This window comes from Hippoglossus stenolepis, chromosome 16, assembly GCF_022539355.2.
Source record: "Hippoglossus stenolepis isolate QCI-W04-F060 chromosome 16, HSTE1.2, whole genome shotgun sequence".
Lineage (NCBI taxonomy): Eukaryota > Metazoa > Chordata > Actinopteri > Pleuronectiformes > Pleuronectidae > Hippoglossus > Hippoglossus stenolepis.
Window position 1 is genome coordinate 19,120,475 of NC_061498.1, and position 12,188 is coordinate 19,132,662.

Genomic DNA, 12,188 nt, shown 5'->3' on the forward strand with positions numbered 1-12,188 from the left:
TTGTGTGATCCAAACAAATACACAACACACACTAAAATTACCCAGTGGCGATGGCTGATTGAGAGATTGTGTTACACATTTACGACGTCCTAACTGGCCTTTGGATGGACTAGGCTACCACCACCTGTGGGGGTCACATGGCCGACAGACAATGCCAGCACTCACAGACATATACTGTATACACACACACACGCACACACACAGAGCTCACCACCACAGCCAGTCTCCACCAGTCTGCACAGTCTTTGTGACTCGCATGAGAAAGAGATGTTTGTGTGTGCAAAATAAATCTACGTGTGTGTGTGTGTGTGTGTGTGTGTGTGTGTGTGTGTGTGTGTGTGTGTGTGTGTGTGTGTGTGTGTGTGTGTGTGTGTGTGTGTGTGTGTGTGTGTGTGTGTGTGTGTGTGTGTGTGTGTGTGTGTGTATTTAAATTGTAGTCAAGTGGCTCTGACCACATGACTCAGCATGTTAGAGCTTTGACATTGTGAGGATGTGAGTTCGGTCCTAACAAGGCTCAGTGGCTTTTGAAGAATTCAAAGTGACGACTTCATTCCCTGGAAAGATTGTGTATGTGTGCATGTTTTAAATGAAGCTTAAGCGTAAATTCAGTCAGGAAGACTTAACCTGCATGCTGATCAGCTGATTGTGGGCTTAACCTGCATACTGATCAGCTGATCGTGGGTGTTCCTAAATGTCCAATCAGGTCTGCCGCGGTCTCTTTCAGCCAATCATTCAGCACCTGTCAAACTTTAAAAATCCCTTCTCCTCTCTTCCGCAGTCAGCCGTCTTTCAGTGACGCGCATAACCCCTCCTCCACCCCAATCTCCTCCAGTCTCCAGCAGAATATCATCACCTCTTCCAGATCCCGACCTCAATTGATTGTATGCATAATCCCACATTGTGTTGGCAGCGATCATGGACCTTGATGTTGGATCCCAATAGTATCAGTGGATCATGACAAGGGGTCGTGGATTACGATCATGGTGGCAGCTGATCGCGGACTAAAAAAAATCATCAAGACTGCCTGACAATATACCTATTACTCGTGGCATCCATTGCACTTCTGTCCGTCCTGGAAGAGGGATCCCTTGCATGCGGCTCTTCCTGAGGTTTCTACGTTTTTCCTGTCAAAAAGGTTTTTGTAGTTTTTCCTTACTCTTGTTGAGGGTTAAGGGCAGAGGATGTCACAATTGGAATGAATATGAATATGGGCCATCCAAAACAATCGATTGACTGATGAACCACCACCAGTGTCTAGACCCCGGGGGGTATTCCTGTTCGATGCTCTGCTCCACCCCCTTCTAATCCTGATGACATCTCACAGGGGTCTAAAATGCCAAAGACTGTAAACATTCACTTTGCTTCTGTGCATTTGTCAAATAAACATCGTTAAATTATGAATCAAGTCTCTCCTGATTGAACTGCAGGGTGTACGTCCACAGCAGCAGCAGCAGTGTTATTTACTTTCCCTTGTGTATCCGTGCAGGGGAATGAGTGCTGCATATCAGAACTGACTTAAATCATAGACACTGAATTGCTGGCAGGGCAATTACTGTTCGACCTTGTAAGTTCAAAGTTAAACACAGAGTCAATCAGAACGTAACTGTGTGCTGACAGCTGACACGAAATTCTTACTGTCCGGCTCAAATTTATTAAGATTGGAAAAAAAAAAATCGGGGCCTTGCATGACGCTTTTAAAATACGTCCAAATGTTTTGCATGCCAACCTTTTCTCAGAAATGACATATAAATAACGTCATGTTACGCCACGTCATTTCTCTGACTAAACCCTAACATTAACCGAACAGATTTGTCTTTTTCTTCAGTGTGTTCAGCATCATTGACAATGGGGGCGTCGTCTTTTCACTCACTATTCGTACAAACCTGTGCTCATTTGTTAAAGTCGTGTTCAGCTCATCTCCATGTGCCACAGTTGGCTCAGTGCAGTCCCTGTGCTCGTCCTGTTCCAGGTCCACTTCATCGGATCTAAACCAATTGTTTTGGTCTCATCTTACCAAAGAACCAGCTGCCAACATTCATCAGGCTTCTTTTCATGGCAAAGATGAACCTTGGTGTTTGTTTGTTTTTTCAGCTTTGTGAGGAATGTACTTTCTTCTTGGATGTAGAGGCTGATTTCCTGTAGTGTACTTCTGGTCTGTCACTGAAACACTGTGAGAAAGTTCTAAAGTCAGAAGCTCCTATAGTTTTTTCTGTTGTTTTTCAAAGCTTGTCTTCTACTAAAATGAAGCTTAAATATCTCAAACACGAACGTTGCCATTTTGTGCTTTTGCCGTCACTTGGAGCCAGGGTCTGTGCACTCGAGATCAGGAAATGGATCATGATGTCCCACCCCGTTGTTAAATCATCAAATCAATAATTAAAACCAAACTTATCAGAGACATGAACACTAGTGTGATTGTAACTACCTAAAATGATAGACACCATGGTCCTTGCCCTATTTGCTGACGTGGAGGAGGTGTGGTTCAGGACCTATGGGACTTAAGGACCTGCAGCTAGCCACCAGGGGGTGATCCAGATGATTTGGCTTCACCTTTGGGAGCCGACTTGTTCATCAGTGTGAAACGTTGTGATTGACTGCTGAGACCGACTCGTGATTGGTGGAGCGTGTGTATCAGTGGGACCTCGGCACCGCGGCTCCACTCCACGATCACTACTGCACAGACTCCAGATGACTCAAAAGCTGAAAAGCAGGAGATGGTAGCACCCGTATCCATTTTTTAGCTTCATTTTTGTACAATGGGAAAAAGTGGAGGCGCATCGTCCATCTTTATTTACATCGATTCCTAAACCTTCTTGCTGTGAGACGACAGTGCAAACCACTGCATCTCCGTGCCAACAACTTTGTGAATAACTTAGATTTATCTCCTGCCATCACTGATGCATGATTCTTGAAACACGTGTTTACTCCACTTATGTGAAATATTCCTTTAGGAGCATGTCATGATGTTACTTAGAAAGATTCAGATCAGCTCAGAAAAGGTTATAAAATGGTTATGAAACTGTATTTTCTCAATTTAAAGAAAAGTTGTTTGAAGGGAGTTTCAGTCCTCAGCTACATCACAGATGGTCTCCAGCAGGCAGGTAAAGGTGGATGAGGTTATTATGGAGCAGTCACGGCACAATGCTTTCTATCACCGCCACAGTTAAGGCATTATTAGACAGAGATGATGTGTGTGTGTGTGTGTGTGTGTGTGTGTGTGTGTGTGTGTGTGTGTGTGTGTGTGTGTGAGGGGACAGAGATGAGAGAATCAAATTGACGAGGGAAATTTTCCGCTTCAGATGTCACCTACTTGTTTATCAAAGTGTTTGTAATCAAACTGCCTCCACAGGAAAATGACGCTGCCGCCGTCTGTGACTCCTGATCACCGGTCGGTCTCTGCTTCCACAGAGTCTCCACGTGCAGCACGTTTTTGTCCTCGATGGTTTCCTGCAGCCGATACGTTGTTGACAGACGTCCTCCTGACCTGCCGACCTGTAAATGCCACCTGAGCCATCAATCGCTGATCATCTAGACGGGAAAACACATGATGTGCTTTTTTTTTTGCTAACATTTTCAGATGTCTGCCGATGAAAAGAGCATCCTCCGTGCTTTGGCCTCACCTCTGTCCTCTGACATTTCTGTGAGTGCCCTGTGTGAGGCGCCTTTTCACGCGGTGTTTTCAGGATTTGAACAAAAGGTCTGTCCATTTAAGAAATGCTCGGGAACAATAGAGCTCACCAAAGCTTTAAGCCTGCTCATAAGGCAGATTCATCTGTCTTTGTAATCGGTTCCACGTGACATAATATTATTTAAATCAGAGAGAGAAATCAAATCAAGGTTTTTAGTTAAAATATCTTGAAGAGGAATTTAAGTTTGTCCCGTCATGCGCTGAGGTGCTTTACAAATACGTATTTAGTATTTCTTCTTTCACACTGGTAGTTTTGGTTCCTTTAAATGACAGTTTATAGACAAACCAGTTCATATGATGTCATATTTAAGCTGAAGACCCAGACCAGCCTCTTCAATTTTAAAGTGGGGAAACAACTGGAAACTGGATCATTTCTCATGATTTTGATGATTTTAATTTTATTTATAATGTTAAATGATGCTTAAAATGAAATGTATTGTTTTTGTTTGATATTGACAGCTGTTTGTGAGCTGTATGGAGTAAAAACATCACATTCACAGATTTTCCAAAGACAAATGAATGGATCTTGATGAAATAAAATGAATCAGGCATGTGTAGGTTAGTGATATTTATTGGTGTGTGATTTGGTGCTGATCTTAATAAAAATCAGGATCTAATGAACTTAAGTATAGTTTCATAAAGGGACTGGTAAGGAGGTATGTGCTCTCCTGTGTCATTTAAATGTATCTGTGCTGAAAGGATTATATTTGCAAACCATACTGTGTTTGTAAGTGAATCGCAGAGAGTTTGTAAAACGTGTTTTTGTGTTTGTTACATTTTGGCAGGATATCGTCTCCATATTGGTCTGTTTGCTTTCACACCACAAACAAATCACAGCAGAGCGCTCTTGGACACAGACAGAAAAGCTCCAACATTTCTGGATTTTGTGACCAGGGCTCGATGGATGGATTTCACACTCGAGCAAGTGAACCGTGCAAACACACCAGGGCTCATTTTGACAGAGCTATACAGGTTAGATAAGACGGCGCCTGTTACTTTGAGTAGTGAGTGACCATCGATGCTGTGGGCCTGTCACAGGCTCCTTCGGTTTAGATCTTTGAGAAAACTTTGAGGTCCAAAGTTGTGAGCTTGTTTAAAGGGACACAAAAAACATGACTCAATTTGAAGGCAGCTTTCGTCTCATCTTTTCGTATGCTCTGTTTCACTGTCACCGGCATCTCCCATGATTCATCTCACCTCGTTTAGGACTTCAACATCAAAGTTAGCAGTTAGCTGTTCTGATGTGCCGCAACACCTTCTGCTGTTTGTGACTCACGATAAAAGTCTGCCGTCTCCACACAATTTAACAAGACACTCCCCGATTCCGGCTGTTTTTTGCTTTGTTTCCAAACACAATCCGTCTGTTTGTGTGCACTGAGCTGCAGCGAGCTAACCAACACGCACACGCGTGCACACGCAGAGAGTTGGCTGAGGAGCCGGGGGCATCTGGGACTTGGATTAGAAGCCATGACAGGGAGATGGAGGAGGGATTACTCTGCCTGCCTCAGCTTGTTTGCATGAGTGAGAAACAGGAAAGAGAAAAAAAAAGATTTAGAGACAGACTGAGTGTTTTGGCCTGAACATAAAACCCTGAACTGAAGATGAGAAACAGAACAAAGTGTTTCAAACGTCGATGATCTGTCTGTGAAACAACATCAACTTTCTCCAAATCCGCTGATGAGCAGTGACGCCACTGAAACATCATTCGTGAAGAATTTGTATTTATCGATGCATTTGTATTTTACAGATGTCAACTCTTTGTAAAGTCTTTTCAACTGAATATTAATGGTAAATAAACAATGTTTCGATGTTCTATTCTCCAGCACTGATTACTTTATATAGGCAAACTGAAATACCATCAGATTTATGAAGATGAACATGGCCATGATGACCATGATCGCCCCCCATGTGGCTGGCTGCAATATAGGTCACACCCCCACCCTGCTCCATGATAGCAAATAAGACTTGGACGGCTAAGAGCATATATTGGCAGGACCTCAACACAGCGGCTCTACTCCACAATCACCAGCGCAAGATGGTGACGCCTGAACCCGAGATAATTTGGCTTTATTTTTGTACAGTGGGAGGAAGTGGAGACGAGTATCAACAGTTGATATGAAATCTGTTTTGTTACATGAGTTTTGATGAGTTAAATGTTCCCGCTGTGGGGGATTTAGTGGCATCAAGTGATGAAATTGCATAATACAACGATATCAACACTCTCCATTTCCGAGTGTATTGGAGAAACTACGGTGGCCTGCAAGTAACATAACAATGCAAAAAATATTCTAAATAAATGAAGAACATAGACAAGATTGTTCAAAAATCCAGTGTGGGTGAAGCTGGTTAGTTTTGCTCTTTATTCTTTTGGAAAAGTGTGCCTGTGGAGAAGAATGCAGACATCAAACAAGTTAGAGCTCTGTAGTGCAAGACAATATAACAACTGCACCAAAAATCAGACATATACTTTATATCAGGTCAGTAAAGCCAACATGATGCTCACTTTGATGGATTCAGGCGCATTTCAGGTTTCTGCTAGTTTGGGTTTTTTTTGGACCAAAAGTGAAATGACATGACATTTTTTTGTCTCCAGATACAGAGGTTACTCATTGATTATTTCATGTTTTCAATGTGCATATTTTATTGTTCCTTTTGGTGAGCATCGGTATGCATGGGTGTGCAGGGAATTACTTTGAAAAAACGCTTCAGAAGCTTTCCCTACATCTAAGACTCAGTGAATTCAGACAATAAAGAAGCTGGAGCTCTGCACCTGATGAATAATGAAATCAGGGCAGGACGCTGTGTCTGTGAAGAGCTGCCTGATACTGTGGGGCCTTCACTGGCTTCATGAAGTCATGGCAGATAGGGAGTTGGTCGAGAGAAGCAAGATGTGAAGATGAATATCTATTTATTAATGTGGCTCCGTTAAGGCTCCTTGGATTTATTCTATCACCACAACCCTATAAATAAAGACGGATGACACATCTCCACTTCCTCCGATTGTTCCAAAATATATAAAATATCCTGGAGACGGGTCCCGCGATCTTGTGCTTTTGACTTGATTTGGAGTCAGAATTCGTGTCTGAAATCACCCAGATATTGATTATTCCCTCCTTCACTGTGTAGTGAGCTCATCAAAACACTTTCGGACATTACTCTGTTAATTTTCTCTGCGCCGGTAATTACGTCATTGTCGCAGGTTTATGACGTACAACAACAATGTTGGCCGATGTTAAATGTTTACTTTACATTTAGCGTTCATACTTTTAGTCATAAAACACATTGGATGATCTTTAAATGTAGAAATAAATTAGTTTGCCTTAGTTTGTGCTGTGATGCTCTTCTCAGCTCGTATTTACATTTGTACAACAGGTCGGGCTGTTCCAGCTGCCCTCTCTCTCCTCGTCTCCCCGCCGCGCAATGCATGATGGTATATTTCTCGGTTAGTGACCATCGACTGGACACTTTCCTGATGCATTTTGGGAAACAATGAGTGCACTATATAGGGTATAAAAATTTTAATTAGAGATTCAGACAGCTCTACAAAATGGCGAACTCACTATATAGTGGACTATATAGTGATAAGTGACTGATTTTGGACACAGCCAGAGTCTGTGTAGAAGCAGTCGTGGAGTGGAGCTGCAGTTTCGAGGTCCCGCCCATACACATGCTCAACCAATCACAAGTCAGGCGCAGCTGTCAACTAATAACTGATACTATTTCAGCCTGTTTTTGTATCATCAAAACACTAAATACCAAACTTATCAGAAACATGAACATCAGTGTGTCGTCATGTATTGCAATCTGAGCATCACTGCTATGATGTGTCTACATGATGTGAGATGAATTTTCGTTTTGTGGGAATACGACGGCTGGGAAAGGCACTTATCACTGCTGCAATCTTGCGTCACAGTAAATTACAGCAGGAGCTGGAACAGGTCCATATTTCCACAACTTACCTGGTTCTACAGTTTCACTGAGTCCTTTTTTTTTGGTGTCTCTCTATCAAGCAAATAATTTGTATCATACAACTTAGGTTGAAACATCTTCAACATGTGCAGACACTGGACAGAAATACATGCCTTTACCTGTCTTTGCCACCAAAATTGGTTTCCAACCTATTACCTCCACAAAGGAAATTATGTTTTTGCGCTTGTACATTTGTTTGTTTGTTTGTTTTTCATCAGGATTACACAAACACTACTGAGAGCCTTTTTGTGAAACTCGGAGGATCAGTGGGATATGGGACATCCTGCATGAGCTTGACATCGAGTCATGCAGGTTGACATATTCCTGTCAACCTATCCAGAAACCTCGGCTTCTCTACTGATTTCACCCATGTTTGTTACAACAGCTCCCACCACCACCCTGAGATGTGCTTCCTTCCTGGTGAAGTCGGTTTAACTGAGATTTAATGTTTGTACAAATTAATCAAGAATCAAGTTATTCTCGATATTGACGCAACAAACCAGCAAGGAACAGGAAGTGATTATATGAATGTTGTTGACATGACAGAGATCTGCACCCTGAGAATACCTGTGTCAGTCCAATATGGTGAAATGGAAATAATTCATGGCCTGTTGGCTGCCAGTTGCCGACCACTGTTGTAGTTTATCCGAGAAGACACTTTCAAATGTGATCTACAGAATGTCTGTTTAGGTCCCGACACCACTGACGTGTCATATGTCCAAATTGCACCAAATTCGACACTGCACTTCCTCGAGCCCTTAACAATACACAAGCCTAGTGTGAATCCGATTAGATGAATGTTCCTCCACATACAGACAGACAGAGATTTCTGGAATTGGATAGATGGACGTTCGGACGGATGGATAGACAGATTGGCTGTATTTATTGTAATTTTTTTGTCTTGGATATGATTTGTTTTTATGATAATTTTCTCATCGCTGGAAAGATACTTTAACATTTCCCATCTGGCAACACTGTTGACCACACTTATTCCATTTAGGTTGCATTTTGGCTTTGCTGTGGCGGCACATGGACTTTGAGTCTGCATAGAGAGACTGTGGGACGGTTTGTGAAGCATCTTCCAACTCACGCACATTAAGATCTGAAAATTAAGGGGAGTTTCGAAGGCAGTTTGTTGTTCATCCTCCTTCCCCTGGGAGCACTGGAGATTTAGCCTCTGATTTATATGTACTCACACAACCGAGAGCTGCAGCATCCTCACACTGACTGACTCCCTCCATGAGTCTGAAACGGCCGCTTCCTGGAGAAAAGAAACAGGAGAAAGGATGAAGAGGAGGTGAATCAAGACATCCAAGAGATGAGAAGAAGCAGCACAGGACATGTGGCGGTTGGCCTTTTTACCCTCTGAGTTCTGACTTTAATACATTCCAGAAAAATATTGCATAAAATGAACCTTTCAGAGTATATTAGAAAGAATGTGTCTGCATCAACTATTGCATCTCCCTGCATACAGGGGGATGTGTTCACTGCAGCTGACAAATCGACCTCCAGAGCAGTGAGTTCATGAAAGTTCACTCTCATGTTTCAGGTGGTGTTTCTTTCAGCGATTCCTCAAGCTGTCGAGTTAAAGCTCCCCATCAAGATGTATCTAATAAAAGTCCGATCACTTTCTCTGCTGAGTGGTATGGTTTTGGATCCAGGAACCCAAACGGCTCAGTGAGGGCACGTCACCAGTGAAAAATGATGCAATTAGCCTGTTTCAAAGCAGCTGAGTGCAGGTAAGACCGAGAGCTGCATTTAACCGGCAGCCGTACAGTTATTATATCTGGACCAGAGCGTTTCTGGGCCTTAAGATGTGTGAACCACTGACTGGAATGAAAAAGGGACGTAGGCTATTCTCTCAAATGACCAACAGAGGGCGACTACACTAGTTTTAAAAGAAGGGAGCTTCTGTAGAAGTCTATGAGAAATCATTTGATTAATACCGTCTGCAAACATTTTCCTAAGGAGTTTATGGTCTCAATCTCTGGTTCCAAGTCTTCTTCAATACAACATAACGTTCATGTTGTAAATTATGATCCCATTTAGAGTCAACGACAAAACTCGTGGAGGTGTTTTTCTCTTTTTATTCAAGAGTGTGGTCTTTCAATTTGAAAGCAGGATTTATCGATTTCACATTCAGATTTTGTAATGCATTCACTCAAAACCCTGCGCTCGCACTCAAATAGACCCTTCCTGTGCTCCAGCTTGTTTTGCAGAATGGTATTTCATGAACTATAAATTAATTTATTCTAATAAACTGTATACGAGCTCATTTAGGACCCCCAGTTAAAGAACTGTGTAAGGTAATGCTGACTGAAAGCGGATTCAACTAATTTTCTTCTTGTTTTCGTTCCTGCACAATCCATCAAAACAACTTGTCCTTTTGGTCCTCTCATTCTCTGCACTGCTGTGAACAAAGGCAGACCTCTGACCCTTCATTTGAAAACCAGTCATATGTCCTTGTATGTCACATGTCTCCACCAATCGGATGTGGTTATTGATTGTACCGCCCATCACTCAAGGCCTCTTGATCCAGAGATCAATGGAAGGTGCCATCATCATCTGAAAAACTGCCCTCCGCTCAAATCAGCCACAAGTCTTCACTCAGCACTATTCTCACCTTCATTTGTAAACAGCACTCTTAACAACAGATTATCCATCCACATCCATCCAAACATCCATCGACCAGTCTGTCCAAACATCCATCCATACATCCATCCGTCTGTCCAAATATTCATTCATGCATTAGTCTGTGCAAATATCTATCCATGCATCTTAATGTCCATCCACACACACATCTGTATATGTGTATCCGTCCTAACGTCCATTTGTCCATCGATACATCCCTCTCTCGTAAATATCTCAGGAATGCATTAAAGGTTCAGTGTGTAGAATTTAGTGACATCTTGTGGTAAGTTTCATGTTGCAGCTGAATGCCCCTCACCTCACCCTCCTCTTCCAAACATTAAAGAGAACCTGTGGTAGCTTTCAGTTGTCATAAAAACTCAAAAAGTGTTTAGCTGTCCAGTTTTTACTACTGTAAAAAAACATGGTGGCTTCTGTAGAGAGGACCCGCTCTAAAGTAAATAGAAAGTATTTAAAGAAAACAACAATTCATACATTTACGTTGATTACACACTGAACCTTTAACATATTTTCATCAAATTTGGTACACATGCTCTCTTGATTTTGGGGGTGGTCAAAGGTAAAAGTTTAATTTGACCTCAATAAGCTTTTTGGTCAGCTCAATAATTATATGCTGATTATGATTATACGCACCTCATTTTATTTTATTAAATTCCTATTTTACTAAAGTCTTCACTTCATTTACTATGAGTCTGGACAGACATGGATGTATACTGCAACACGACAGGTGGGCTGATTTAAACCACGGGTGCTTATTTGTCTAATTTTCTTATTATTGTTAGTTTTATGTATCATAGTCTACAATAATAGATTCTATTATTTTGCCTATAATACGTGTATAATGCAAGCATGTCCACTAGAGGTCTGTCACGTCTTCATGTTACTTTCACCCTGTGTCACCTCGTCTCTGTCCCACATCACGTCCTGCAGTGAGTTAGAATTGAGAGCAATCACAGATTACGCACAGTTTGTTACAGTATATGGGATTACTGATGCTTCTCTCAGTGGCTCTGATGTAACACAGCTCAGAGACCCAGATAAGGGTCAGCTTTTTCTTGCCAGCAGTTTTTAATAGAAGCAAGAGTTATACGTCATACCCACAGATCTGAAGCCTGAGCCATTTTTAGGCCCTGATATCCTAAAGTTACATTTGTATCAAAATGTCCTTGAGATGTTAAAATACACAATTTAATCTGAGTCAAATTTAGGACTAAGAGGGCTTGTATAAAAAGTCCAAGGGAGATTGTTTTGCACTGACTTCTGTTAATGGTGGTAAAATAAAGTCTTCTCAAAATGTCCACAAGCGCTGAATCAGCCTACAAAGATAACATAACATGTCGTTACTGCACAACTTTAAACACAATGAGTCATGATTAAAATTAAGAATCTTTCATTTGAATGGTACCCAAGCTTCAGTAGATCAACTCATGCAAAAGGAAAACTTAAATCCTGTAAATGTATTAATTGACAATAACATATTCTAATTGGGACATTTTATAGTCAAACCTTAAATAAGTTTTAAAAAATAGTTGATCACTCAATTTCTAAATTCATTAAGTAATTGATTACTAATTGATTAGTCGATGCAGCTCTACTGTTGTTGGTTATTTATACGCAGTGATTTCCCAAACCAAGTTGTACTTGAAGTGATAGTTCACAGAAATATTTAAATTCACCCATTATCTACTCACCACTAGGCCGATAGAGGGGTGGGTGAAGTGTTTGAGTCCATAAAACACTTTAGGAGTCTCAGAGGGTAAACAGTGTCACAGTATATTAATTATATTCGTCGAATATGAATGTCCAGGCTTGGGACACTTGGAGGACACCACACGAGCAGTATGGAGGCATGTTGAGGTTACCATTGACTTCATATGTATTG